The sequence below is a fragment of the Macrobrachium nipponense genome, chromosome 45 (genome assembly GCF_015104395.2).
Source record: "Macrobrachium nipponense isolate FS-2020 chromosome 45, ASM1510439v2, whole genome shotgun sequence".
Taxonomy (NCBI): domain Eukaryota; kingdom Metazoa; phylum Arthropoda; class Malacostraca; order Decapoda; family Palaemonidae; genus Macrobrachium; species Macrobrachium nipponense.
This window is the reverse complement of record NC_061105.1, coordinates 42,147,818-42,162,888: the sequence shown is the minus strand read 5'-3', so window position 1 is coordinate 42,162,888 and position 15,071 is coordinate 42,147,818. Positions and strand designations below refer to the sequence as shown.

The following is a 15,071-nucleotide window of genomic DNA, read 5'->3' as shown; positions in this document are numbered from 1 at the left end:
AAATAAAATGGAAGATCAACAATAAATTATGTCAAAAGTCGTCCGTCGCAGATTTCAACTGATTCCTTTAAACTCTTCCCCCGAATCGAATCCCTCCTCGCAAACGCTGCTTCTTTATCTTGCTTTTGAATCTCTCTATTCAAAGCGCCCCACCATTTCTTTCACAGTTCTGCAGCTTTTATTCATCCCCTTTCGCAAACCCGCTCTACATTCGTCACTTTTATCTATCCCCCCCTCCCTCCCACAAAAAAAAAAAAAAAGCGCTTTCCGAAGCGTTGTGTTCGTGGTATCATTTCTCACGACTTTATGGGTCCTCTTTCGCGGCGCAGTTCTTGGCTTGGCAATATCTGTGACTGAGAGCTGAAGTATGGGACGGAATTCAATATGAATTAAAAAAAAAAAAAAAAAAAAAAAAAAAAAAAGGAAATGGATATTGGACATACCTGATAGATACTGTAAAGGAAACGTCACGAAGATCATGCTTTTGGTTATAAATGGTTTGACCTGCAAAGAAAAGAATTGATCGTGAATTTTTTTTTCGGATTTTGTTGGTCCATGCATTCAAGACTGAATAAAGTTGTATCTTCAAATGATAAAAAAAAATGCATGAGTCTTATTACTCTAATTTACATTTTGAAGATTGCCACAACGACAAAGGATTATGATCAAACCATAAATTACAATTACATGAACATGCTGAATTTGAAATGATTTATCCAACAGATGGATGACAGAAAACAATTGAAAGCCCTTCTGCACTAATTCAGTTAAGATAATGCTACAAGGTTGATAAACAGCTTTGGTATAACCTCCGCACCACTCTTATAAGATGGTATGTCATAATATCCGGGGCTCCTGTGGACACTAGAAGAGTTGGAAGACCCAGACCTACTTGGAAGAGAACTATGAGATTCTGGCGAGGAGACGAGCGGAGATTTGTGGAAGATAATGCACAGCAAAGACATGAGTGGCGGATTTCACAGCGGCCCTTTGCGGCTGGCGGGCTGGAAGCCATAATGATGATAGTAAAATGCCATACGCAATTATTCATGCATGTCAAACTTGCCAGTCTAAATCTCAATGTTCCTAAATAAGATTTTCCATTGTAGAGCTGCCGTATTAATCAGTATATTATCAGAAATCCCGGATGACTTCCGCAGAATACTTTTACCGGCATAAAGGTATGACGATTCTTCACGGTTTTCTTTCCTCTTAAAAGTCTTTGTCATTACAATGCAATCGCAGAGGGCCATCTTCCTTTTCATCTGGAGTGAGCATCATGGGGAGATGACTATTGTCAATCATATAACAAAGTCTATTTATAACGTAATAAAGAGGTTTATATATTAGACATTTAAGTTAAAACAGGAGCTCAGTGCTTATAAAAATCTGCAATATCCAATATCATCCCCCCCCACACCCGCCTCTCTCTCTCTCTCTCTCTCTCTCTCTCTCTCTCTCTCTCTCTCTCTCTCTCTCTCTCGGGTAATTCAATGGATACGGTTCCCTTAAATGGCAAAATAATGAAGGAATGAAAGATAACTGGCTATTAAGCCTATTGTGACTTAGATCCGCTCCCTCATTCCGTATAAAAAATTCCCTTTTTCGATTAAATAACGTTTTCATTCCTATCCTGGAGATAATACAATGATGTGCATCAATCTATTTCCTTTTTTCTTTAACAAATACCAAAAGTCGGAGGTCTGTGACGGGTTCGGCGTTACCATAACGACCGGAAGGAAGTTCTTTAACTCTATATTCCCTGGAATGAGATTCATCGGCTTCCAGGGAAGACATATAATTATCAAACTCTTTACTTGTGGAGAAAGAAACTTTGATCTTCATCCTTTACCTGGAACTATCGTGGATAATAAAGACTTGAGGGAGCTGGCGCTTCACGTTCAGCGTTTTTAGGTAGTAGTCGATCTGTATTCATCATTATTTTTAACACCGATGTTTTTTCTGACTCAAATTCTGATGAAAAATGGTTCGGGATGTTGCCTTTCTCCCTTTTTTACTGCGCATGTGAAGTCACGATGAAGAAATATAATAAGGTTAGATTCCCTATAAAAGTGTGACTGAGAGTAAAGTCATCAGTAGTCAATAAATGGATTAAAAGTTCTTCGAAGTTACCTTGTCGTAGTCCTATGGCACTACATAGATACATACATACATATATATATATATATATAATATATAATAATATATAATATATATATATATATTATATATATATATAATATGTAGTATTATATATATAATATTTAATATATATATATATATATATATTATGATATAGATAAAATATATATTATATATTGATGTATATATATAATATATTTATATATATATATATATATATATATATTGTAGTTTTACATACATATGTATTATATATATATTATATATATATATAGATAGATATAGTTTCTGTATATATCTATATATTTATATATATATAATAAGATATATATAAATAATATAATAAGTATATATATATATCATATATTATATATACATATTATATATATATATATAATATATATATATATCATATGATATATATATATATATCTATATAGAATTGTCGTCACTTCTAATCTAAGTGACCTCACAAGTATTAAACCAAAAACAACGTTTAATATGCAATTCACTATATCTTGGTAATTACTTAAACCTAAGGAGAATTGTGATTGACAAGAGGTTCTACACATGTTAATCGATAAACATTGCTAATAATTTGACATCGGGTGGTAAGTGGCGGGGGTAGGGATGCAAAAGAATTGGGGGTGGTCAGGTGGGTCTCTCCATGGGTCTCAATTCAAGACGCTCTTTCTTTTACTGACCTTTCAGAATCTTTAACCTTTCTTGAAACTCACAACTCCAGCATCTCTTCATATTTAACCTTTCTTTGTATCTCAAATCTCCAAAATCTCTGTCTTTAACTTGTATTTGTGTGGTAAACCTCCTTAATCTCTTCATAGATAACGTTTCTTTATATCGACGCCTCCCATATCTCGTAGTCTTTAACCTTTACCTCTTGATATCTCAAACCTTCGTCATCTCTTCTCCTTCAATCTAATGAACTTCGAATAAACCAGATTATAAACCTCTGTTAAGTAACAAGATTACAAATTATTATTATTATTATTATTATTATTATTATTATTATTATTATTATTATTATTATTATTATTATTATTTTGTTTCTTGTGATTTTATTGATCCTTCGTCGTGTAGCTACACATTTACGGCGTTGAATACAATACACTAATACACTCATACATACGCGTCTATGTACATGCACGCACAATATACAGACAAGAGCACTGGATATTGTTGCAGTTCGAAGCGCCCTTTGAACGTATGCAATTTCACGCATCATTCCACCAAATGGTTTGTGACGTCCTCCGCCGCCCTGACTCCCGCTTACCTTTAAATTCAATGACCTGGCCTGAGGTACTTGTAGTAGTAGTAGTAGACGGGATATGCCTTTGAAACGGCTCCTTGCGCAGATTCTCATGAGGTTAAGGATCCATTATCGAAGTCAGGCACCAGAGGGCGAACCTCGCTGGTTTTCGAGTCCTGTTGTGGATGTTTCTAGAAATAGGATGGGTGGGTCAACCTAGAAACCATAATCGTTGGAAAATCTACATTGAATTTCCCTCCCTCTATCAGGATATACAGATGCATATTCTGAAGGAAAAAGGGTAGTTGTATCTTACGGTGTTCACTACAATATCTCAGAAGATTTAGGGTCTTTTTATTTGTGTGTATTATATATATATAGAATATATATATATATATATATATATATATATAGATATATATATATATATATATATATATATATACATCTATTTATTAAATTTTATGGGTCAATAAATATACGAATTCAATAATCAATGAACTGAAAACAACAATTATCTCATATGTACGTGTTTACGTTTATAAATAAATATTGATATGCCCACGAGCGATTCTCCCTAAATGCCCGATTAACTTTGAGGAGTTTTCTTTATCCAGTGCAAAAACGTCTTTTAAACCTTTTTCTTCCTTTCCTCTCCTGTCTCCTCTTGTCAGACAATATTGGCTGCATGAATCGCTTCCTTCACATTGAACTGCTTCCATTTTTCAGTAAAGCAGGAGAAGCTTTGTCAAAGCCTCGCTTTTAGCTAAAGTAGGAAGGTGGAGGCTTCGGAAGCTTCAAAAGCTTCCACATTTCTCTGGGAAATTGTCGTTTCACTTCAGAGAGAGAGAGAGGAGAGAGAGAGAGAGAGAGAGAGAGAGAGAGAGAGAGAGAGAGAGAGAGAGAAGCCGAAGAGGAGGAGGAGGAGGAGGAGGAGGAGACGAAGTGTTTATACCTCCACAAAAGGCCCTGCAATATTTCGGCCAGATATTGAAGAGATCCTTCTTTGCAGAGAGAGAGAGAGAGAGAGAGAGAGAGAGAGAGAGAGAGAGAGAGAGAGAGAGAGAGAGAGAAGGACCATGATGGTTTGATTCTAACACAGAATTACCATGGCCACGCCATTACCATTAATTTCCTTTTTGTCTATATTCATTGATCATATACTTTGGAACGCATCACAAACATGATAAAAGCACAAACTTTAAAATTCGACGCATCAAATATGAGCACCGAGAGAAATATCCCCGGGATGAAACAAAGGGCAAAAAATATCTGTCTCATAACTTCATTATGATTTTGATTAAACCTAAATCTCATCTCCTGAAAAACACGAGCAAAAAAAATCTCATCTCCTGAAAGACACGAGCAGAAAACAAACTTGATTACAAAAAATATCGAATCTGATGATGGAATAATCCCTAATTCAGTTTCATACCACTCAAAATAATTAAACCGATCAGTCACGGTTCTAACTTAATGTATGATATACTGTGTTGAATGTGATTCGAGTATTTACTCCTGGAAGTTCCTCAATATTGAAAAGCTTTACAACATCACCGCTCATTTCTGAGCTGGAGATCAGCAGAATGATAAGCATTAGCCGCCCGGATCATTCCTCTTTTCCTGATGTCCATTTCAAATGCACTTCTGATTGCACTTTGTCATTATCATGGCGGACAAAAAGATTCATAGAGCCATTTCCTGAATAAACGTTGTACATAAGATAACATGAAATGTCGATCTTCAAAACTGCAACTGAATCAGTTGATTATTGCTAATAGATGTGTGTGTCTGTGTCATATTTATGATGAGGCTACTGGATTAATAGCTACATGAACTCAGCGAGAGAGAGAGAGAGAGAGAGAGGAGAGAGAGAGAGAGAGAGAGAGAGAGAGGGAGAGAGGGGGGGTTGATGGATTATGCACAAAGGGACACCATGAAGTCCTAAGTTGACCAGAGAAGTGACCTAACGTGTGACAATATTGAAGAATGGAATAAATCTCTGAGATAATCATACCATTAATGTAATAATTTTCCCAATTCTCCTTCAACCTGAATTCAAAAGTGGGTCACCATGAAACTTATATCTGGGGAAATGTGACGGTGTTTAGTTAAGGATATAGATTATAGACAGATAGGTCACGTCTTCATGGATGACCTGTTTTCACTCTTCCCCGGATTATGCAGCCACTTAGTTTTGTTTTTTTGTTGTCGTAATGCCATTACTTAATGTCAGCATAATGAACGTTGTTTAGATATACAAAATTCTCATTAACTATGATACACGCACGCTTAATCCATTTTTTTCAAATCCAAAGGGAATACGGATTATATTTTCAATTCCACGTATGTATACCTTTGGCAATTTAATTTCGTTTCGCGCTGGAAATTGATCTATAACCCTCTTGCCCTGAATGGCTTTCATCCATTTCATAAGCTGATTTCAAGATGTCGGGAGGATGAAAACCCACCTAAGCTCTTCTGAGATTATGTATTCGAAGACTTTTGGGATTTCCGAGTTTATGTCGATTTAATCTTTATTCAACTTACTTTAGTGTGAGCTTACTACGCAATATTTTTAAAATGAACATCTTAACATAAAACTGAATTCTTTTTTGTGATGTTATAATCCCTTGCAGAGAAAAACAACGTATGACGCAAGATACTTCATTATAACCAGCTAAAACAGAAAGATTCATTTTTTTAACATTTAACATTTCAAAAATTACAGTTACTTAATAAAAGCACTTCCCTTCACAAAAGCACCCATCATTCTCTGACATACACATCCGCATATTCACAAATATTACTAAATTTATTCATATGCACAAACACATATATGATGAAACAGATCCACAAGAAACCCATAAATGGATTCTGGTACAATACCAACAAAATTTCCCTCGGAACTGTTTTTGATAATGGATCTTGGCGAAGCTCTGAATGCATTTACGAATTGCTCTTCGAATAACAGGGATGGACGAGCCAGGAAAAGAACTTCCAAAGCTGTAATACTGAGAGAATACGCGCAAAGCATCAAAACTGAATTTCGGTGTCTGTTGTAAAACGTAATGAAGATGAAGGGACCATCTGTCACCTTCAGATGCAAAATTTATGAAAACATAGCAATATTAATTTGGTGAGTGGGTCGTTTTAAGTTATCAAAATTAATATTTGCTTTTATTCAGTGGCAACATAACTGTAAACACAGCCCACTGCACATTGTAACTGTATCATCTCCGCCATGTGTTCCCGAAAGATTTGGCATTATGTATTATATACTGTATCACATATTGATGTTTACACTGACAAAAGAGTATTTAATCTTACCTTCTAAAACCTTACAGGCTCAACCTTGAGAAATCCTTCGCCTCTTCAGTCATCCCAAGAGTAGGATTATTTCCATCTCAGTCAAATCAGTCAAATGTGTTTTCTGTTGGAAAGACGTATAAAGACGTGAATAAAATTCTCCCTTATAACCATAATAAAGCTGCCTATTACACATAGGCAAATCAAATGAGGAAATATTTAAAAGCAAATTCAGTTCAATAAGAATGAATAGGATAAATCTTAGGCCAGCCATGTAATGTATGGCAAAATCTCTTGTTGAAGCCAGGTACTCAAACGAAAATCTTTTGAAAAACCCGAAACTCTTTGAAAACACCGAAAAATGGTGTTAGTGACTCAACATGCATGGACTGAACATGAGTTGAACCATTTAAAAATGTTAATAGTCCTGCATAGTTCTTACACCCAGAACACATCTCTTTCCAAATCCCCAGAGAACCTTCGCCCGATTTCTCCTTCATCTAAAACCTCATTATAAACTTTTCCGTGACATAACCTTCCATGTCTATCGCGGTATATTCCCACTGACCCTCCTGCAGGGTTATCAAAGGCTTCCCCAAACTTTAGCCGTTCCTTAGGCCTAAGCCCTCCCCAAAAACAGGCCTAAGCCCTCCCCAAAAACAATGTTCTAAGTAAAAGTTCAAAAGAAGTCAGCTTCAGTCATAATGTCAAGCCTTTGTGTTCTTGTATCGCGGTTGAAAAAAAATCTTGGAATATTTGTCTGATGCAATGAAAATGGCATTTTCCTTTCAGATGATTATCACGCACTTTCAGTTTTTCTTCGTTCAAGTGAACAGACATGGAAGCCTCAAGATCTTTTGATTTGTGTATTAAATATCTTTGACGACACCCTCACCGTGCGTTGGTTTGAATCCCACCACGGAACAACAGTTCTTTCCATTATTCCCCAATTGGATTCATGGTTTGGTAAACAAAAGCATAACCCAAACAATTGCAAGGGAATCAAGAAGTTATGTATATATATATATATATATATATATATATATATATATATATATATATATATATATATATATATATATATATATATAATATGGTTGTGCACGGCTGCACATGCTCGTAAATATTTTGAATGCATTTAACCTATAAAGATTAAAAAGATAAACTTATTTTCCGTATACTTGCGTGAAAAACACATTGGATTCAGTACCTGTAATAAAGTTACTGCCAAGGTAAACGCTGAAACCTATAACACAGCCGTCTTCTCGTAGTCAGTTGGATAAATACATCACCTAATTACCAAAACCATAAATCTCTTCAGACTATTTTGGGTTTTGGGACAGAAATGTCACATAATGAGAAGCCAGTTCCCATTCGAATACCAACAGACTTCAGTTTGTAGTGTGTAATGTATTTCATTTATGTGGTTGTGAGTTATGGTTTAAACGAGAATATATACGTATATATTTAAAAAGGTCGAATCATTTATTTGCATACGCCACAATATAAATTCTGCTAAATGAACAGAACATTGGTTTAGGATTTTTATGCTGTGATCTCGGAATGGATATGAACACCGAGATTCTCGTTAGGCAATTATGGCAATAAGCGCTATGCGTTACCTGGTATATATATGGATGAGAATGCAAATGCATAACACTGAACCTTCACATTTGCTGCGACAAAGGTGCAATTCTCTTTACGGCAAATCAAATGATGCAAATCACACGCACTCACCAGAACGGAATTTGAGCTGGGGAACGAATTCTATTCCTTATTTCCTTTTTTTTTTTTATTCTCTCTCTCTCTTCTCTCTCTCTCCTCTCTCTCTCTCTCTCTCTCTCTCTCTCTCAATAGGAAAATTCCCTGGTTCTGAGGCGAGAAATGGTTGTAGTTCTCCAAGCTGGAGAGGTAAAGAAATACATGGCTGAGAGACATAATGTTATATTGCCTCTGCCTTCTGCTTTCCCTTTCGTTCTGCTTTGGCAAAGACAGCAGATGGCAACGAAAGGTTTCCAATATTCGCTTGGCAGGATTCTTTAATGGATGGGTTCACAAAACTTGTCACTTAACATTTGATTTTCTGTCTGTAAAATGATTGTGGTCTGTTTCTTTCTTGGTATTTCTAAGAATGTAAATCAACTTCTAGTGATCTGATGTTTTTACCTCAGCTGAGGAACCTAACTGAAGTTCTGATTTCACTCGTGTGTCAGTATGCTGTTTTCATTGTTTGGTTGTTTGCATTTTAGAGAAATCATTTATTTCAAAATTCCAAAGAGGAAATTATAACCCAATTCTGAAATGTTTTGGCAAACGACAAACGAAGAAATTTTATCATGATAGAGATACGACTCAATTCTTTAAAAGTTACTAAATATTAAGTAGGCGTTTTTAACCAGTAGCTCATTATACAGTAGGTTACATTTTCCACGACAACAAACCGATCTAAATGAAGGTATACGAGAATGCTGTGACATTCACTCCATATTTTTATTTACTTGAATTAAGGCAAAAATATGACCACAATATTCCCACGAGTATTTGTCAATTTATCATTGTAACAATAATCTAACAAGGTGTAATATTTCGTTGAAAACTCTGCAATTTGAAAGATACTTAACAAGTTGATACCTCATATTTTTTATATTGGTCGAAAATTTAGTAAAAACTTTGCATACTGAAGCAAGCAGAATAACTTGATAGTGAACATTTCTACGGCAGAGAAGAGAGAGAGAGAGAGAGGAGATGAGAGAGAGAGAGAGAGAGGAGAGACGAGAGAGAGAGAGAGAGAGAGAGAATTTGGAGAATCAGCTTCAGCCAGAGAAAATTTTTTTGTCGTAATCTCAAGGAGAATTTCGGAGCCAAACTCGCAATTTAGACTGGAGGAAAGATGAAGAGTTTATTATTATTATTATTATTATTATTATTATTATTATTATTATTATTATTATTATTATTATTATTATTATTATTATTATTATTATTATTATTATTATTATTATTACTGTGCAGTTCCCCTGATTGTTGTTCCGCAAAACGCATAAAATTTCTCTTTCACTTTTATAAACTCCCGCGTAAAGTTTCCAGTTCCAAATAGAACATGACTAATCCATTGCTCAATGAACAGGTGAGAGAGGCACCTGGCTTTTCAGGGACACCTCTCCGTTACCTTTGCAAGATAATCGTAAATAATGGTTCACGAAAAAGCGATTATTCGTGTCAACTGAAAATTCATTCCTTGATACTACATAACAATGAGAGAGAGAGAGAGAGAGAGAGAGAGAGAGAGAGAGAGAGAGAGAGAGAGAGAGAGAGAGAGATTCCTGTACTCAAATATTTTGCTTTTTGGTGTCTCCTTGAAAAAAAATTTCCGTTTTGGACACTTCTTAAAGAATTAAGCTGAAAATTTCTTAATCATATTGTTACTGCAATGACGCAATATTCTTAAACATTTTGACGTCAAAATATGAAAAGCTTTCTATGACACAATACTCAAAAGAGGTGATTTATATTCATCATACGACTTTCATCAAATCGACGATATTTTATATCATGATGTAGTAAAGGACGGAGAGTTCCTATCCAGGAGTGAACTCAAACAAGCAATTGTACAAACTATGTCATGTGCAGAACTAGATATGTTCTAAATCACAGCGAGCACAGTAGATAGTGATCAAAATAGCATATTCTAAATCATGCTGCACTCAGAATGCAAAATTCAAAATTCTATACGCGAAACTTTGATTGAAATATCGCTACCCTAGGCGGATACTGGTTTCTCAAGAGATAGAATACGCTAATAAAATATATTTCTAAAGATATTAAAAGACGGATTCTAAAATGTCAAACCTAACAAAAAAGAAGAGGATGCCATACTTTACTCACCTTTATGCACGAGGTCAAAGACCCCGGAAATACTTCCGGGATATTTCATCGTCTAAATACATTGCAGAGCTGTAAGTAGGTTTGTTGATATTCAACGACTCATTTAGAGGACACAGAAAGCCCCTTTAACCTGAAAATGAAAATAAATATAAACATAGTAATAGCAAATTTCTGTTATATAAATACATTTTACATAACAATGCACTTCAAAGACTGGACATTTTCAAGCGATAAATGAACTGATGAAAAAACGTGGCTGTATATATTATACATAAGTCTTAAATTGAAAATACGTGACTCGGAAAATGAAAATACATTTACTCTATTTCGCGTGAATGGAGGGAAATTCATTTCTGAATAAAGTATGAATATGGATCAAGGGTTTCTATCTGGTAATATTCATTCTCAATCATGATTATACTGATATGTGTATAGCTGTCCAGCTATGTTGCATATGACAGCTTACTTAATCACCCACATATAGGTGGCAGTTTTAAGTGATTTATGGACATTTTCATTTATCAATATTACAATGAAATTTAAACGTATTCATGTATATATATACATACGTACACACCCACCCACCCCACACACACACACACACCACACATACACACACACACACACACACACACATATATATATATATATATATATATATATATATATATATATATATATATATATATATAAGAGAGAGAGAGAGAGAGAGACGAGAGAGAGAGAGGAGAGAGAGAGAGAGAGAGAGAGAGAGAGGCTACTCTTCAAACTACACACTTTCTTCCTGCAGTTTAACGCACAATCCATATCAACCTTCCATTTGCACCGAATTTATTGTGAAAAAAAAAGTGATAAACCCGAAGAGCAAACATTAAGTAGTGTTCCCTGTGAAGAAATATATTCCTTTCATTCATACCCTAAAAAACATCTCTTCTTTGGAAAAATGCCTTCTTTCCATTCCTTCCCTTGTTACAGCAACTGAGCGTCCAAATGCAATACAATAAGAAAAGCATTGTCTTCTCCTGTTGGAGGAGATATATTTATTTCCCCCATTACCATTTGCACCATTCAAAGAAACTCTATATTGCGTTAAACACACTTGCACTTTAGACGAAAGGAAAAACAGAAGGAGTTGCGTAAGAAAAAAAGGGTAATGACAGTCTAAAGTACGTACAGAAATGAATGTTTATTAAAGGGAAACGGGAATGAATGAGAAAAAATAGTTTTAGAAAAAAAAAAAGATAATAAAATATCTAGTGAAGAATGGGACTTCTAAACTTAGGGCAAAAGAAAGTCGCGTAAGATAACCCCCCCTCAAAAACTCATTAGGGAGATTAAAGCCAACCTTCCCGCCAGAGAGAGAGACCTTACCTTACAGACCTTACATCTTGTTCGGGTTTGCCCCAGGTCCCTCAGTGTGAGGCACCTCTAATGTCTACCAGAGAGTTGCTAGTACATCTCTTCCAAAACCGGTATATTTTGCATCTTCCAATCTTGGATGGTCTGGGATGCAGTTTAGATATTTGTCGAGCTTATTCTTAAACACATCTACGCTCACTCCTCTTGATATCCTCAGATGAGCTGGCAACGCATTGAATAGACGCTGCATTATCGATGCTGGTGCGTAGTGGATTAATGTCCTGTGTGCTTTCCTTATTTTTCCTGGTATAGTTTTGGGCATATTAATCTACCTCTGCTTGCTCTTTCTGATATTTTTAGTTCCATGATATTTTCTGCTATTCCTTCTATCTGTTTCCATGCCTGAATTATCATGTAGCGTTCTCTTCTCCTTTCTAGACTATATAATTTAAGAATTGTAGTCTTTCCCAATAGTCCCTAGGTCCTTAACTTCTTCTATCTAGCTGTAAAGGACCTTTGTACACTCTCTATTTGTGCAATATCCTTTTGATAGTGTGGGTACCATATCATATTGCAATATTCAAGTGGACTACGAACATATGTTTTATAAAGCATAATCATGTGTTCAGCTTTTCTTGTTTTGAAGTGCCGTAACAACATTCCCATTTTTGCTTTACATTTTGCCAACAGAGTTTGCTATTGATCATTGCATAACATGTTCCTATTCATCATCACACCAAGGTCTTTAACTGCTTCCTTATTTGTGATGGTCTCATTATTAGGTCCCTTATATGCATATAGCTTTCTTTCTCTGTCTCCATAATTTATTGATTCAAATTTATCAGAGAAAATTAAAACCAATCCTATTTACCTCTGCCCAATCATATACTTTGTTAAGGTCTCTTTGTAGAGCGTTCCCATCTTCATCACAAGTAATTTCTCTACTTATTCTTGTGTCATCTGCGAAACTACTCACTACGAATCCTTCACATTATTGTCTATGTCTTCAATCATAATAACAAACAGTATTGCAGCTAACACCGTACCTTGCGGCACACCGGATATTACCTTGACTTCATCCGATTTCTCGTCGTTTGCAATAACTATCTGTTTTCTGTTGTGTAAAATTCTTTTAACCATCTTCCTACTTTATCCACGATATTGTGTTTTCTAATTTTTCTTCGCTAATATATTATGGTCTACTTTATCAAAAGCTTTTTGCAAAGTCTAAATAAACCACATCTGTTTCATTTCCGCTTTTCATATTTTTGAATATGTTTCTCACGGTGGACTAACAGTTGGGTTTGTGTACTTTTTCCGGGTACGAAACCATGTTGTCCTCTTTATTAAACAAAATTAGTTTTTATTAAATGTTTCATAATATTTTTCTTCATTACCCTTTCATACACTTTCATAATATGTGATGTTAGACTCACAGGCCTATAATTACTTGCCTCTAGTCTTGATCACTTTTGAAAGTAGGGGTAATATATGCTAATTTGTGCTCATCATAAATCTTGCCTGTATCTACACTTTGTCTTAATAATATTGCAAGTGGCTTTGCGATAGAATGAACTACTTTCTTTAACAAAAAATAGCAGGGAATTCCATCAGGCCCTGCAGCAGCTCCATTTTAATTTCATAATAGCCTGCACAATATCAGCTTCATTAATATCTATGTCAGCTAAATATTCACTATTTTCATCCTTACTTCTATATCATTATCTTCATTATCTATTCTAGGGGGTGAAATTAATCTCTTTATATCGTTCTGCCAGTATGTTGCAAATTTCTTTTTTTCATTGGCGTTAATCTCCCTTCAATTCTCAGAGGGCTATTTCTATTCTTCTTTATTCATCTTCTTCGCATATGAGTATAATAGCTTGGGGTTTTTGCTTGATATTTAATAGGGTTTTTCTTCCAAGTCCCGTTTTCATTTTCTTTTGATTGTATAAACTTTTGTTGCTGCATTTCTATCTTACTTTTAGTTCTATAACTTTCCATCCATGCTTTTTTTCTTTTGCAAGACCTTTTTTCCACTTTCTGATTTTCTGGAACAAGATCCTTCTGTCTCTTGGTATGCAGAATGATGTTTACTTTTCTTCTTCGGTATATATTTTTCCACTATTTTCTCCAATATTTTATATAATATCTCCGTATTTACCCTTATGTCATCACTTACGAAAATGTTATCCCAATCTTTGTTTAATTTCTTCATTTTAATTTCGGAACAATTTTATATTTTTACTTTGTTTAAGAAGGTATTTTCCATATCCTTCCACTTTTTCATTTCTTGCTTCTTATCTCTATTTTCACTTGCTTTGAATGAACTGTTAATTCTATGACATTTATGGTCTGAAATATTCGCATTATCAACTATTATTTCTTTAACATAATTCATCTCGTTCACAAATACTAGGTCTAAAGTATTTTCCCTTTCTTGTTGGCAGGTGATTTATTTGTTGAATGTTGTATTCTAGTAGCATATCTAATAGCTTTTCAAATTGCCTCTTATCTTCTGCACTACTATTACTCTCTTTTTTATATGTATAAGTACAACCACAATCATCCATTCGTTCTTTCCATTCTACGAAAGGAAAGTTGAAGTCACCAGATAGGAGAATAGTCCAGTCCTTGTGATTTCTACATATATCATCAATTTTTTCAATTATTAAGTCAAACTCTTTAGTATTAGGAGGTCTATATATTACTATGTTCATCAATTTTTCAGATTCAAATTCTACCGCTATTAGTTCACATTCTGAGTTACTATATCATATATTTTTCCTTGTTTTTGTCTTTCCCATATATTGCGGTTCCCCCTTGATTCCTATTTTTTCTATCTGGATCTATAAGTTTGGAACCCTTTTATTTGATCATCATTCCCAGTCTCTTGGGAATACCAGGTTTCACTTATATTCATTATATCTATTCTTTTCATTTGGGTTAGTTCTCTAAGTACTCTATTTTTCTTTTTGAGTTACTTGTAACTAAAACCCTGCGCATTCATCACTATGATGGTTTGCGTGTTTCTCCTTCATTAATACTGGTGGTAGTAATAAGGATTTTCCCATGTCTCTTCCTGTTCTGGTATGTTGTTCTTTTTTCA

At 34.8% G+C, this 15,071-nt stretch overlaps 1 long non-coding RNA gene across 1 annotated transcript; it reads right to left on the bottom strand.

The window, feature by feature from the left end:
* Positions 1–442: 442 nt before the first annotated feature.
* On the bottom strand, positions 443–10,731 carry LOC135214144 (uncharacterized). Its single transcript, XR_010314293.1, has 3 exons — positions 10,604–10,731; positions 6,740–6,842; positions 443–504 (listed from the first exon to the last, which is right to left on the bottom strand). It is a non-coding gene; the product is annotated as an uncharacterized LOC135214144 (long non-coding RNA).
* Positions 10,732–15,071: the final 4,340 nt, after the last annotated feature.